Raw genomic sequence first — 16773 nt, 5'->3', positions numbered from 1 at the left:
ACCAGGCAGCTAGCTACTCGGTAATGCTAAATGTAGCAAAATGGACTTACGTTGCCATATCAGCACCATTCAGTGTGAGAACCCAGAAGAGACTTATGAACCCATCCGCTATGTCAGGGACTATTTTCTGCATATTGAGATTCCGAAGTGCAAGCTGCAGAGAAAAAAATTTATCAGGGCAATCTCAAACGGGGGGATGGGGAGTTTGAAACAAGTCTATGGTTTTCCTGAAATGCACAAATGAAGAGGAAATAAATACAATTACTAATCTGTCACATTTCATTTTGACTTAAAAATGCCTGTGGGCAGCAGCTCGCATGTAAAATCATAAAATCCTATAAAATATATCGTATACAGGACTGTTTATGCTATAAATACATTCATTTCTAATAAAGGAGCGTTTTAAATGGAATTCCAAAGAATTTAGGTGACAGAGCACGTTACTGGTTAAGTTTTAAGCATTTCTCTATACAACACAAGACTGTTTACAAAGTTCTCACCACAAAAACTAATAGTGTGCCCCAAACACATTATTTATAGTCCTTATAACTAAATATGTGCAATATTTATTGTATAAAACTAATACATGTAATAAAACTATTACATGATTTTAGTAAGACTGAAGCTAGAGATCTGCCTACCTCCCCATCCTCTAAAAAATGCTATCACATTATACCCTATAAATATTTACGATTACTGTGTCAACTTAAAATAATAATCAAAAGACTAAAAGGCAACCTACAGCATGTTTTATACGATCTCTAAATCATTTAATAAGGAATTAAAATTCACAATATGTAAAAATCCTTCAGCTCAACAGCAAAACAAATAAAATCCTTCAATATAAAAATAAGCAAAAGGGGATGGTGAGATGCCTTCCTGAGGAAAAGTGCTTGCTGTCAAGCCTGACAACCTGAGCTTTATCCCTGGAACACACATGGTGGAAGAAGTAAATGGTCTCCTGCAAGTTGTCCTCTTTCGTGCATATCCACAAAATGTAAAAATAAGCAAAGGAAACTGGGTGTAAGGCAGCAGGTGCCTGTAATCCCAGGACTCTAGAGTTAGACAGGAGAATCTTCAGTTTGAGTCCAGCCTGGGCTATGTAGTCAGATTCTATCTTGAAAAATAATATTAAAATTTAAAAATAAAAGTCGGCAAAGGATTTGAACACTCATTCATCAAATAGATGAATGACCAATAAATACATGAAAAAATACTTAACACCACCATTCATTACAGAAATGCAAGCAGAGTCACAGGAGATAACACTTCATAGTCTATTACTATTACATAGTCTAAGACTATTACAGAAATAGCGAGGAGATAACAAGGCCAGATGCAGAAAAATTGAAATTCTACCTTGCTGGTGGAAAAGTAAACCGGTGCAGCTGCTACTGAAAGTAATAGGCTGGTGCTCAAAAAGATAAACATTACCATCTGACCCAGCCAACTCTACTCCTAGGCAAAGCCTAAAGCATTGAAAGCAGGGACTCAAACAAATGCTTGTCTACCAATGTTCATAGCAGCATTAGTCACAATAGCCAAAATGTGGAAACGGCCCAGATACTGAGCAGATGAATGGATAAAATGTGGTAGACATACACAATGGAATGTTACCCGGCCTTAAAAAGGAATGAGACTCTTGATAGAGACTAGAACATGTATGAACCTGGAACCTTCTAAGGAAAATAAACCAGATACAGAAGCTCCCATATGGTTTCACTTCTGTGTGGCATCTTTAAAGTAGGCAATTTATACAGACAAAGTAGGGTAGAGGATGGGAGGTATGGTTTACAGGACACAGGATTTCTATGGAGATGACAAAAAAAAGTGGGAAATGAGGATGCTTGTATAATACTGTTAATGTACTTAATGCCATGGAACAACAGATTTGGGTAATTATAATGGTAAATGTTATGCATGTTTTACTATGTATTTTTTAAGGGTAAAATCTCAGTAATGCTCAACACAAGTGAGGCTTCACAAGTGAGGCTCCGGAGTCAATCCTCAGCGCTCTCCCACCCCCATCCAAAGAGAAAACAATCCCAATCAAATACTGGTAATTTCCTACAGGAATCTCTATATTACACCCTTACCAGCAGGTCTAGTTTTAAGTCTTCTCCAGCAACTCTCCAGGGGTAAATGTACACTTGGCTCTCGGGGAGTGGGGTGGGGTGGCTACAGGACTGCCCACTTAGACATCTTCTATTCAGTTCATGAGACAGGAAATGAACAGTGCTGGGTTAAGAGAGTAAATTCAACACCAGAGTACAACGGAGATGAAAGTTAACTGTAGTCTAGCCCTTTCTTCTCGCTTCCTTTGTTTTGGTTTCTCTTTGCTAACAGTTGTCCTTTCAGGGCTGAAGACTGTAATTTTTTTAACTTCCTGGTTCTTTGCTATCAGAATAGAACCTTATTATATTTCATTTCCTCATAAAATTTCCCATTGCATTCTGTCCCCTCTTCACTCTATCCAAAAAAAATTGCTAAGTAGCATACATCTTAAAATATAGGATTTCTTGAGGACAAATTTCAAAGAAGTTCTGTATGGGGGAGGGTAAATGCATCTCACTATGAAACAGAAAGCCATTAATTATGGCTAGAAACAAGGATTGGGGAAAGCTTGGGGGAACGGAATGGGTGGGATGGAGGAAGGGTGGATATGGGAGCAGGGAAGTAAATATCTTAATTAAGGGAATCATTTTAGGGTTAGCAAGAGACTTGACTCTAGAGGGGTTCCCAGGTCCAAGGAGAGGTCCCCAGATTGTTCCTTGGCCAGCAGAGGAGAGGGTGCCTGAACTGGCCTTGTCCCATACCCACAGTGATGAATATCTTGCATATCACCATAAAACCTTCATCTGGCGATGAATGGAGATAGAGACAGAGACCCACATTGGAGCACTGGACTTAGCTCCCAAGGTCCAAATGAGGAGCAGAAGGAGGGAAAACATGAGCAAGGAAGTCAGGACTACAAGGGGTACATCCACCCACTGAGACACTGGGACAGATCTAATGGGAGCTTACCTAGGCCAGCTGGACTGGGAGTGATGGAGCATGTGATCAAACTGGACTCTCTGAATGTGGCTGTCAATGAAGGCTGACTGAGAAGCCAAGGACAATGGCACTGGGTTTCGATTCTACTGCATGGACTGACTTTGTGGGAGCCTGGTTTGTTTAGATGCTTACCTTTATAGACCTGGATGGAGGGGGGGGAAGACCTTGGATTTCCCACGGGGCAGGGAACCCTGACTGCTCTTAGGACTACAGAGGGAGGAGGACGTGGGGAGGGGGAGGGAAAAGGGAGACGGGGAGGAGGTAGAAATTTTTAATAAATAAATAAATTAATTAATTAATTAAAAAAAGAAAGAAAAAGCCAGCAGTGGTGGTGCATGCCTTTAACCCCAGCGCTTGAGAGGCAGAGACAGGAGGATCTCTGTGAGTTCAAGACCAGTCTGTTCTTACACAGTGAGTTCCAGGACAACCAAGACTTCACAGAGAAACATTGCCCCAAGCCAAAACACATTACAGAACAAAAACAAAAAACAGTTAGAAAATGGTCTGTCCATTTTGCTCTGTTGGTGCTTCTCTGAAACTAATCTATTTCCAGTTAAGGGTTTGGATACAAAGTCCAGCAAGGACACCAAGAGTGACACCAAGAGTAACCTGGCTTTGGATCATCTCTTTGTCTCAGGGGTATACACACACATTTCCAAAGAAGAAGTGTCTGATACCTGCCTACTTGAGAGAGTTAAAGTAAATGCTTTAATCTCGGTATCTGCATCAGCAGTCACCAATGACTACCACAGCCATTACAAGGAGACCATCAAGGACAAGCTAGTTAATGAGTGTTATCAAATCAAAGAATATTTAAGATTAGCTAGTAAATAAGTCTTAAGAGTTTACAGTTCATATATGAAATTGAATAGTTGTCTCAAATTTCATAATCACATTAATATATTTGATATTATTAAGTTGTGAAACTGAACAAAGATTTCTAAACTATTTACAAGCAATAAAGACATTTTAATCAACCACGTGTTTTCCCTCCTGGATTTTGTGCTATTTTACAACTTGCAATTTGTGGTGATTCCTTTTCTCATTGTAAATATTATCTTTTGTGTCTAATTTTGTATTTTAATTTGAAAAGATTTTTCAGAAAGATTCCCAGATTGTGACTTCACAAAGCCCTATTTAAAAAAGGCAAGAGAAGTTGGGTGATGGTGGCACATGTCTCTAATCTCGGCACTTGGGAGGCAGAGTTAAATTGCTGAGTTAGAGGTCAGCCTGGTCTACAGAGTGAGTTCCAGCACCGCTAGGGTTACACAGAGAAACCTTGTCTCAGAAAAGAAAAAAAAAGAAGTAAGAGAAAAATCACAACAAATGATCATAATAACAGACCTAAGTATGAAGGTGTCTTCATGACTATGATTGTTAACTTGATGAGCATTTAGAAGCACTTAGGAGACAAACCTCTAGGTGTGTCTACAGGGGTATTTCTCAGAGAGGTTTAATGCAAAAAGGAAAACTCAACCTGAGTGTGGATGGAACCATTTCCTGGACTGGGATCCTGGACTACATTTAAAAAAAAAAATGAGAAAGCAAACAGTGTGGTGGCACAGACATTTAATAGAGAAGCACTCAGGAAGCAGAGGCAGGTGGGTCTCTGAGTTCAAGGCCAGGCTGGTCTACAGAGCAAGTTCCAGGACACTTAGGCTGGTTACACAGAGAAACCCTGTCTCATAAAAACAAAAACAAAAAGAGAGAGAAAGCAAGCTGAGTCCCAGCATTCATCTCTCTGCTTCCTGATTGTGGATGTCATGTGAGCAGCTGCCTAAAGCTCTTGCTGCCTTGACTTCCCCATCGTGATAGATGTGAAATACAATAGTGAGTCAAAATAAATCCTTCCTTTCTTAGGTTGTTTTTCTTAAGTATTGTGTCACAGAAAAAAAGAAGCAGAACTAGCTCGGCATGATGGTGCATGCCTTTAATCTCAGCACTCAGGATACAGAGGCAGGCAGAACTCTGTGAGTTCAAGGCCAGCCTGGTCTACAGAGCAAGTTCCAGGACAGTAAGGGCTACACAGAGAAACCCTGTAAAACAAAAACAAAAAGGAAATGTAACTAACTCAGTGTCCATGGTAAAGAATGTTTGTGCATGTTTTTCTGCTAGCTTCTACTGGATAATAAACACAAAGTTATTCCTAGCAACCTTAAAAAAAAGCCAAGAAAAACAGAACACAAACACATATAACAAGATGAAATACTTTTCACCTTCATTTTCTTTCTTTTGTGTTTTTTTTCTATTTGTTTGATTGTTTGGAGACAGGGTCTCCCTCCATAGCCCTGGATGTCCTGGAAATTGTTATGTATACCAGTATATAGTATATAGTCTCAAACTTAAAAAGTTCTTTTGCCTCCCCAGTACTGGGATTAAAGGCATGGGCCATTACACCCAGTTCAACTTGATATTTCAAAGGAACTTTAAAAGCTGGTCAGGTGAAAGATAAGTGCCCTGAACCTGTGCAAGGAGCTGCATGACTTTGCAGAATGCCCAAAGAAGGGTCCAAATAAAGGAACAAAACCAGAGGAATCACAAGGCAGCAGACCAGCCCTCCAAAGGGAAGACGCCACAGAAAAGCACAGGGCACAGGCACCTATTTCATTAAGAAGTAGTTTTTCAAAATGTTAACACTGTATAGCAGGTCCCTTGGTTAATTAATGCCCTACCATTGTTAATAAGAAGATATTTCTTTCTTTAGAAATGAACATTTCCAGTTGTGATCTATATGTTAGATTTATCTACATTTGGCTAGCATACAGTTATCACGAAAGACTAGACAGCTTGTAGGCATTCAAGATTCGAAAACAGACCTGAAAAGGCTGGCTGAATCCTAGAGCTGACTCACCCCACTCCCAACAGGAAGCATCAGTTAATATTTCTCCAGTGAGTCTGTTAGTCTTCACTAAAAGTACAAGGACACTCCTTTTACTTTAGACTATGGGGATCTTTGGATTCTTGCTTAAAATTTGAAGGATTCTATTTTATATACTTTGTGTAAAGCACTACCATGTAAAATAATTGCATCTTTCAGTGTTTTTCTTGTGAGCGTAATGTAATTCTGTGTGGTTCTAAGAAGTACAAATCTCTTTAATCTGAGAGGGAGTATCACACTGTGGCGCAGATGATGCCTCACTGCTGACCTAGCATGTTCTAGTAACTTCTAGCTCCTCACAGTTAAGTTCACATATATATCTGGAATAGTCTGAATTTTCCAGGTTTTCTCTATTGAAAATATAAGTCTCTTAGGTTTATTGTACACAGAAAAAGATGACTCAATCATTTTCACAATAAAAATATGATATTCTACATGGTCATTGTCTTGATCTTTATGCTTGTCATTGGGGAAAAGAGAAAAAGACTAGGGCTGGAGAATGGGCTCATCAGTTTAAAGCACTGGCTGCTCTTGCAGAGGACCCAGGTTGACTTCCCAGCAACCAACTACGTGGCAGCTCACCACTACCTGTAGCCAGTTCCAGGGAATCCAATACCCTCTTCCAACATGGACACCATACATATACATGGTGTACATACATACATACAAACAAGCAAAACATACACATAAAATAAACACACACACACACACACTTTTTTTTCCTTTTTTTTCAAGACAGGGTTTCTCTGTGTAGCTTTGGAACTTGTCCTGGAACTCTCTCTGTAGACCAGGCTGACCTCAAAGTCACGGAAATCCTCCTGCCTCTCTGCTTTCTGAGTGCTGGGATTAAAGGCGTTTGCCACCACCACCTGACATCAACAGCTTTTTTTTTTTTAAGAAAAGAAGGAACCATTTTTGAAATTCACAGCATAAACAAAATTATAAGGAATTTTTTTACAATCTAGTTTCTTAATAAAATTGGTTTGAAAATTTTAGAAAACTATATTAATGTACTTATTTAGCTATCTTAAATCATTAAGATCCAAGGTCATTCTTAGTGACTGAACCGGCCTTTTTAAAGTCTTTGGAAATAACAGCAATGCCCCAAATAAATGTTGTGTTTTCCTCAGAACTTTCTAGAAATAAGACTAGTGGTGCCAAGAATCCAATTAAAAGAGAGATTTCCCAGATAATTCCATGGCAGGCTACTAAAGAGTGAATTGTACTTATTTCAGAATTTATCTTTTATTTCATAATTTCTAAGACAGTATTCATCAACTAAGTTCATATGTTTGAGAATATGTTTATATAGTGATATTTTATTAAAAGCATTCTACAGTTCAGAACTTTTTTTCTAATTCAAAGAGGTCCTATGTTTTTCCTTTTAATTAATACTAGTAAGATTTTGGTATATGTTTATTTTTGTATTCTAAGCATTGCATTTTTAATTTTTTGTTATTATAAATGTTTTGCCTGAATGAATGTCTGTGTACTACATGCATGCCTGGTGCCCAGGGAGGTCAGAAGAGGCTGTTGGATCCCTGGGACTAGAGGTACAGATGGTGGTTGTGAGCCACCATGTGGGTGCTGGGAATTGAACCCAGGTCCTTTGGAACAGCAGCCAGTGCTCTTAACCACTGAGTCTGTTCTCTGTTTCAGTAGAGGATTCTGATTTGTGAGTCTACCCCTAAATAAATAACCGTCTATTTTTCTCAATTCTGAGCTAGTGTGGGTTTTCATTTAAGCGTCTTTCTTCACATCTCTCTAGCCCTGTTTTGTTTTTTCAAGACAGAGGTCTCACTGTGTAAACCAGGCTGGCCTCAAACTCAGAGATTTGCCTGCCTCTGCTTCCCAAGTGCTGGGATTAAAGGTGTGTGCCGCCACCACCTCGCTGCATCGTATGTTTTATTTTAAAAACAGCTATTCTTTCTTGGCTCCTAAGTATCTTTACTCCTTTATTCTTTTAGATAAAGATTTCTTCTTGGGAAAACATAAGTGGCCACTTGTCAGCTGCCTAGCACAAATTGTCTCCTTTCCATTCCTAGGTTCGTTGTAGGACCTCTTGTTTCTTTTGGGGGTTGAGAGGGGTAGGACATGCCAGCTTACCGTTAGCTTTGCCAGTCCATGTGGTTGTTTACAAGAGGGGCTGCTATCAGAGGCTGGCGCGTTCACTCTCAGTTTGCTTAAGCACTCAGCCAGCCTTTTTCCTTGCTCAAGTCCTTCAACAAACATGGAACTGCTTATTGAAAGAGTGACGTCTGACAGCTTTTAAATGTATGCTGCAGATGGCAACAAAACAAGTGGGATGGCCATCAGAAGCAGCTTGGCCCAAGCAGTGGTCTGGAAAAGGACTTTCCATTTACTTTATAACAGCTGGGCACCAGAGGCTCAAAGCAAACAAAACTCTATGTGGTGCACACAAACAACAGTTAATGGAATATGATGACACTACAAAATGTCTGGCTAATAGACGAGAAAGTTGCCTTGTATTCTACCACCAGAAACAATGACTGATGTCATTTTAACATATTTCCTTTCAGGTTTATTTGAATGGGCAGTTTTTTTAAAAAAAAATTAACTCTTGAAATAATAGAATGAAATTAAAAAACATTGGAAGTTTTTAATTTTGTTTTTGAGATAACATCACATGTAAACCCAGGTTGACCTCAAATTTGCTATGAGGCTGACCTTGGACAATTAATCCTCCTGCCTTTACCTCTTGAATTCTGAGATTACAGACCTGCCTTGGCATATCTAGGTTAAGTTTGGAAAATTGAGAAACAAAAATATTTTTCACAGTACTGAAACACAACTGCTATGATTTGGTATATATGCATTTTTTACTAATCTTTGAATTGTCTTTGAGAAATAGTAGGCATATATAAGTATCTGTTTTTCAAAGGAACATTGACTCAGTTTACGGAGTGCTGAGCAAATGTCAGCAAGCTCTTTATTTTTTTTTTCCACTTACTTTTTTTCTGTTTGTTTTTCCAAGACAGGGTCTCTCAGTGTAGCCCTGGCTATCCTGGAACTTGCTCTGTAAACCAGGCTGGCCTCAAACTCACAGAAATCCACCTGCCTCTGTCTTGGTCTTCCAAGTGTTGGGATTAAAGGTGTATGCCACCACAACCTGGGTTTTTCTACAAACTTAATTTTTTTTAATATTTTGCACATTATTTCATATCAGGGTATTTAGAACTGACTATTTTTGATCAATAGTACCCTGCTGGGTGAATGCTGTACATCCTGGGTAACCAGTCCTTTACTGATAAATATTTGGCATGCTATTTAATCTTTTTGCTATGATAAGAAAATGCTGACTTCCAGTTTCTGACCCGTCACATAAGGACCTTAAAAGTCATCATTCCTGACCTTCCAATAACAGAAAAGCAAAACACCTTAAAGTCAACAACTCCTTTCAGATCAATCAGAAAATTGAGGTCACAAGGTTAACTGCTGCCTCCCCCAGAGACACATGCAAATTTAGAAAAATCACAGCTTACAAGAGCAGAAGCTTTGGAATAGAAGCCTGCCAGCTAGAGCCAGAACCATGGTAGGGAAGGTTAAATTGTAATTGATGAATGGCTGAAAGTGTATGTAGACAACTCTCAGATTAAAAAAAAAAAACAACACTAGCTGATGAGGGGGTCTCTACAGTATTGTGAGTTTTACCTATAGGTTCTGAGGGTATGCTTTTGAGGATGTTTCAAGAGGGGTGCCACCTACTTCTCTGCCAAATAGGAGAAGAAACAATTCTGAGATATTCTTAGAGGATTTTGTTCTCCTTAACAAAAGCATGCCTGCAAGGCAAAGTATTTTATCAAAGTCTAATCACCTTGGATGTTATCATCCTAACCCAACTGGAGAGCCCTCTAACCTTTGACACTGGGGAAAGGAATGTCAGACTTCAGCCCTCTGTAGCCAGTCTACACAGATGGGGAGGGGAAGAAGCAAATGCCAAATTTTCAATTCAACCATCCAGCTACATAAGCTCACCAAAAGCCTAACACCTAATGTACAAGACTGTATCCTTCCTCTCTTCCCAACACTGCAGCCACATTAGTGAAGACTCACTCACCCCATCAACTTTAACCCTTTACATCATGCCTACCTGTCAACAAGAACATTAAAAGCACACTGAAAAAAAAACTGAGCACAGTTTGAAGAGATAAGCATCAGAAGCACATTCAGATATTGAAGAGATACTGGTCATATCAGCAGGAATTTAAAACCATTACAATATATTAAGGGATCTAATGAAAAACTGAATCACATTCAAAACAGACAGAAACTTTAAGAACCAATAGAAAATGATAGAAATCAAAATAGGGGTTACATATGTAGGATGGTCACAGACTGTAGATTTAGCATGAACAGAGCTCTAGGTTCAATACCCAGTACATGCATACATACACAAACATACATTCTCTCTCTCTCTCTCTCTCTCTCTCTCTATCTCTCAAAACAGCTGTAGCAGAAATCAAGAAGAGTACCTTTTGACATGTTGACAGACTCAACTGTAGTATCCTGGGTGTGCAGTCAAGGAAAATGTCAGAGAATATGAAGGTATGCCAATGGAAACTTTTAAGTTGTTAGCCAGGCAGTGGTAGTGCATGCCTTTAATCCCAGCACTTAAGAAGCAGGCAGATCTCTGTGAGTTTGAGGCCAGCCTGTTCTACAAAGTGAGTTCCAGGACAGGACAGCCAAAAGAAACTTCTAAGATGGTAATACAAAAAAGAAAGAAAAGAAATTGAAGGGTTGGAGAGATGACTCAGTGGTTAAAAAAAAAAAGCTGGGCAGTGGTGGCGCATGCCTTTAACCCCAGCATTTGGGAGGCAAAGGCAGGCAGATCTTTGTGAGTTTGAGGTCAGCCTGGTCTACAAAAGCGAGTTCCAGGACAGGGTCCAAAGCTACAGAGAAACCCTGTCTCAAAAATAAAAAAAAAACCCAAAAACAAAAAAACTCCAAAACAAACAAACAAACAAACACTAGCTGCTCTTCCAGAGGACCCAGGTTCAATTCCCAGAACCCACATGGTGGCTCACAACTGTCTGCAACTCCAGTTCCAGAGGATCTGACACCTCATGCAGACATGCATGCAGCAAAACACCAATGCACATAAAATAAAAATAAATATTTTTCAAATAAGAAACTGAAGAGAGAAAGAACAAAAGAAAGATTTAATACAATGGCCGAGAATGGAACAGTATTTACAAATATTTGTTTTTATTTTATGTGTGTATGTCTTTGCCTTCATGTACATATGAATGTACACACACTACATGTGTGCTTGGTGCCAACAGAGGCCAGAAGAAGGAATCAGATCCTCTAGAACAGGAGTTATGGAAACCAGAGTTGTGAAAACAAGACTTGTAGGGAAAACAGGAGTTGTGAGCTGCCATGTGGTTACTAGATCCATACCTGGGTCCTCTGCAAGAGCAGTCATCTCTCTAGCCTTCAATTCCACAGTATTAATGACAGACACTGAACCACAGATTCAAGAAGAGCAGAAAACACTAAGCATGATAAATGCCAAAAAATAAGTATCTGGATATCATATTCAATCATTTAAGATTAAATGTCATATTCATTGTAGGAAGTTTTTAAATAAATCACTAAAGGAAAGCATCTTAGCTTCAGAGGAAAAGTGACATTAGGCTTCTCTTTGGAACCCTTGCAAATCAGTGTGTAATGAAATATTTAAAAGTGTTGGGGTAGGCACACAAACTAGAATTCTGTGACCAGCCAAATTACTCTTTAAATGTGAAGAAATAAAGATTTTTCTCAAAGTTTTATGGCTGGCAGAATTATATAGGAAAAATGATCGACCAAGGAACAGATACTACCAAAGTCCAATTTGGTGAACCTATGAGTTTACTGGGGTTACTTGCAGGAGTTTGGGTGAGGAGTTACTCACAAGAACCAAAATGACTCAAAGACAGGTACATTACCAAGGCCCACCCCAACATGGATAACAGCTCACAAAGCTGGGAACCTGAAGCACACTGCATAGCTTGCAGCTCAACGAGTTGGAAAGTGTGCTTTACAAGGGTCTCACTTGGCCTAAACCTCTTCCAGGCAGCTCGGCACCTTCTGCTTCTTCTAGGAAGGTGGGCTCCTAGTCTTCTTTGGAGGTTTTACTCCTCTGAGTCTTCTTTGCAGCTCAGCTTCCTAATATTAGGGGAACTCTCCGCTTTTATCATTTACTCTGGCAGCGAGGGGGCCTGGTGAATCTGGTCAGCTTCAGGGACTTCCTGAAGTTGTTTTGAGTTGTTTATCTTCCTCGGTAAAGAGGTTTAAATGATGGAATGTTTCAATCTTGGTGAATTGTTATATAACACCTGGCTTGGGGGATTTTTTTCAATATATAGGTTTTTAAAATTTGTATTAACTAATTAAATTTATTTATTTATTTAACATTCTGACTGCAGTTTCCCCTCCCTCCTCTCCTCCTACTTCTCCCTCTGCCCCCATATGTGGTATTTTATTTATTCTCTGAGAAGTTCATATAATATACATTGATCATAATCACTCCTGCTTCCCCTTTAACTCCTTCCAGATACAGAACTCCCTCTTGACACCCCTCCCAACTTTCTGACCTCTTTTTTTTTTTTTAAAAAAAAAAATAACCTGTCAAGCTCAATTTGTGCCAATTATATAACCCTGGGTGTGGGCCATTCACTGGAACATGGCTGACCTACCAGAAATCACACCCTTTCTAAAAACCTGTCTCTTTCTCCCCAAGAAGCCATCCACCATCAATAGCTCCTCAGTTGAGGTGGAGCTCATGAGCTCCTCCCTAAAGGATTATTCTTTTTTAAGTATAATTGACATGCTAAGAAAAGAGAGAAAATGGAATAATATAAAATACTCAATTAACACCAGAAGGAGTAGAAAAGAGTTGAAGACAGCAGGAAACAAGGTCAAAGAACAGAAAGGAATAGCAAACATGGGAGACAGAAATATAGCTATATTGATAGTTACTTGACGCATTGGTGGTTCAAAAACACCAGTCAACAGAGGAACTGGGCATGTAGCTCAGTGATAGAACACAGGCTTACAATGTGTGGGTGCCCTGCGCTGCATCTCCAGCACAAAAAAAAGAGAGCAAGCAAACTAGGTGATGGGGTGGAAGTTGGGAAAGGAACAGGGAAAAAGTGGAAGAGAGTGGGGAGCTAGCCAGATGGGATTAAAAGAAAATACCCAACTATTTGCTGTCTAAGAAACCCATTTTAAATATTAAGACATTGAAAGATTAGAAGGATGACCTAGACTTTAATCCCAGCACTGGGGAGGCAGAGACAGGCAGATCTCTGTGAATTCAAGGCCAGCCTGGTCTACAGAGTGAGTTCCAGGCCAGTTAGAGATACAAAGTAAAATCCTGTCTCAAAAACAAAACAAACAAACGTAAAAGGACAACATTTTTGTTGTCAACAACAAAAGTAAAAGGACAGCATTTTTGTCTTCCTAACACTAATCAAAAGAAACCTGAAGCATTCATTTCATACAAAAATGTTTCAGTGACTATTGATGGCCCTAGTTCTCCTGTTCTTATTTAGCAGACAGATTTTGTGTTGTAGCTATAGCTCAGTTAGTTGGGCGAATGTTTACCTAGCACACACAAAGCCCCAGGCTTTGTCCTGAGCATTGCCATAAAACTGAGCAAGACAGAAGCCTGCATCTAACCCCAGCATCCAGAAAACAGAAGGACCAGAATTTCCAGGGTGGGCTACATGAAACACTGTCTAAATAAAACAAACAAAAATGATCACCCTTTTTCTGATGTATAAGATATATGCAGTAAGGTGTAGAGGTCCATAACTACTTATTTTTTTGTATGCATATATCAGTTTTCACATTTTAACACCAATGCTTATGAAATAATTCAGTGTTTATCGTGTGCTAACCACTGCTCTTAGCATCCCTATTAGTTCTTGGACTCAACCTTAAGTTAGGTACTGTTGTGATTATATTTTAGATAAGATAGGTTAAGCATCTAGTCAGATTTCTGTGATTGTTCATGACTATGTTTTTAGTCTTTCTGTAGGGGAGGAGGGGGTTACATGTGTATGTGATGGGTGTGTGTGTGTATGTGTGTACACACATATACTTTCATATGGAAGTCAGAGGATAACCTCGATTATGGACTTCTCAGGAGCTGTCCATCTTTTTTCATTAAGTTTTAAAATTTTGGTTTTTATTTGTGTGTGTGTGTGTGTGTCTGTGTGTGTGTGTGTGTGTGTGTGTGTTCCATTTGTGTGAGGTTACTGTTGGAGGCCAGAAGGGTGTGTCAGATCCCCTGGAGTTGGAGTTACAGGTTGTTATGAGCTGCCTGGCATGAGTGTTGGCAATTGAACTTGAGTCTTCTGGAAGAGCAACTGTTCTTAATTACTAACTCATCTCTCCAGCTTCCCACTTTTTTGAGACAGAGTCTCTCACTGCCCTGGACCTTGACAAGTAGGCTACAGAGGCTGGCCAGTGAGCCCCAGGATCCACCTATCTATTGCCATAATTACAAATATACACTACTGCATTAGGGTGTTTTTCATGTGGGCTCTGAGAATCAAATTAAAGTCTTTAGCTCCTGAGCTATCTTCCCAACCCCTGCTTTTCACCTTTCTATATTGTAACTACATAAAAATATAAAGGATTAGCATGGTACCTGATGTACAGTAGTGAATGCTCCATATCATTTGCTTTTTACTGCTATTACTCCCATATTTCATTGAACCGGGGTTCCCATGTGCATATTCAGAGCTATCTCGAAAACTGTATGTCAAAAAGTGATGTTTTCTTATCTATCACCTTCTTACATGGTAACTCAATTCTTCCCAATTATTCAGGCCAGATACCTTGGAGTCAACAGATTCTGTTGCTTCTACTTTCAACATAATCTCATAATTGAAGGATTTCTCACCATCCTCATTGCCAATACACCAGCACTTCAGTAGTAGAGATGCTAGCTGCTCACCTCACCCATGCCTGCCTTCCTTACAAGAAAATGTAGCCATATGCTAGAATTGTGTGTGTGTGTGTGTGTGTGTGTGTGTGTGTGTGTGTGTGTGTGTGTGTGTTGAGACAGGGGTCTCATGTAGCCCAGGCTGGTGGCTTTGAATTTGATGTATACCTAAAGATACCCAAGACTAGCCAATCCTCCTGCCTTCACATTCAAAGCACTAAGACTATGGATGTGCACCGCCCATGCTCCCATAGAAGCATGGCAGGATGGAACCCAGAGCTTTAAGCACGCTAGGCAAGCACTCTACCAATGAAGTTATACTCCCAGCCCATATGATGATATGACCAGTGGTAGACCATGAGAAGAAATTTCATGACCCTGCTCCTATAAACTCCAACACTCTGAGCAGCTTTTCTCCCCTTCTAGCTTGCTGCAATCCCTAGGACTCTGTACCTTCCCCTAGATGATGACTTCAGTTGTTATGTGTTGAAAGCACAGAGCCCTTGTCAGCCTGGGTTTCTGACTGTTTAGAGGAAAGTTGCCCTTTGACCTGTTCGCTTACTCAGTACCATAAAATGAGCAATCACATTTGGGAGGTTTCTGAGCAGTGGGCAGTGAGGGAACTGGTATTGAAGGTCAGAAAGATGGAGATCCATGTTAAAAAGCAGCAACATTCTTGATTAAAATGTCACCTGTGATAAATTTGAAGCCATACAAGATGCCTCCTGCACCAATAACTTCATGCAAAGGGGACAGGAGGCGATGGGAGGTGTGCATTGGTGGTTGTTTGCTGTGTTTAGCAAAAGAGGGACAGAGGGAGAAAGGTGCGGGCAAGCCCAGGCAAGAACTGGCTGGTTGAAGAGCAGAAAGGAGAAGTCAGAAGTCAGAGTTGGGAAATTTGGGGAATGGGTTTAAAAAATGGCCTGCCCTTTCATCCAGAATACTGAAGGAAGGCCAAGAAGAGCTTTGTGTAACCAAGTCGAGGGGAATGGCCCCACTGTGACATGCTGGTGACTTTGCACATCTTCTTCTAGGCCACATGAGCAAGGCTGTCTGAAGGGAGTCTTGGCAGAGTGCCCTGTGATTGCTCCTGGAACAGGCAGAGATAAGGACTGGAGCTGCTGCAAGGGAGTTTCTTGTCCCTATCTTGTGGGAGACTGCCACAAGGCCATTTCTCACCCATCTCCTGTTTGAGGGAGGACAGCCCTTTCCATCCTCCCTGTTTCCCAGCTCAAGGGCAACAACAGCCTTCTATGACAAGCTAGAACACTGCTATTCTGCACTGAGATCTGACTTCTACATGGCAGAATATACTACTTACCACTCAGGTGGTTTGTCTCTTGGCTCCCTAGGTCAGGTGCCATCCTGTGGAACTTGAATGTAGAGCATTGACACCATGTTGATCTTACTTTCACAGCTCTCCACATAACATCATTCCTACCCATTGGCCCTTGTTATGTAGTACCAGCCATGCCAGTAGAAGGGTAGCAAGCCAGCCTAAAAACTGTGGTAGGATCAGCCCCGGTACAATCATTGGGGTCCCTTTGGTAAGCCAAAGATTCTGCCCTGATGCGAAAGTCAGATTATAGGAGGTGGTACCCTCCCCATCAAAGCCTGTTTTCTGAAATGGCATCAGGGTACCAGCATTAACTTGTAAGGGAGAAAATCCTGGGAGCAAGTTAATGAATACACACAGGAAGCTGACTTCCCAACCATGTCTAGACAAGAAGTTTGGGTATGGTTACAGCATATGGAACTGTGTAAAGGCAAACAGATTGTGTATAGAAAAAAAACAACAACATTTGGTATGTAACAGCACAAGGACATCTCTAGAAAAAAGATGAGTGTGCATAGGGAAGAACTTTGGGTATGATTACAGCTC

The sequence above is a fragment of the Myodes glareolus genome, chromosome X (genome assembly GCF_982192425.1).
Source record: "Myodes glareolus chromosome X, mMyoGla1.1, whole genome shotgun sequence".
NCBI lineage: Eukaryota > Metazoa > Chordata > Mammalia > Rodentia > Cricetidae > Myodes > Myodes glareolus.
The sequence above is the reverse complement of the archived record's forward strand: the minus strand, read 5'-3'. Positions refer to the sequence as shown.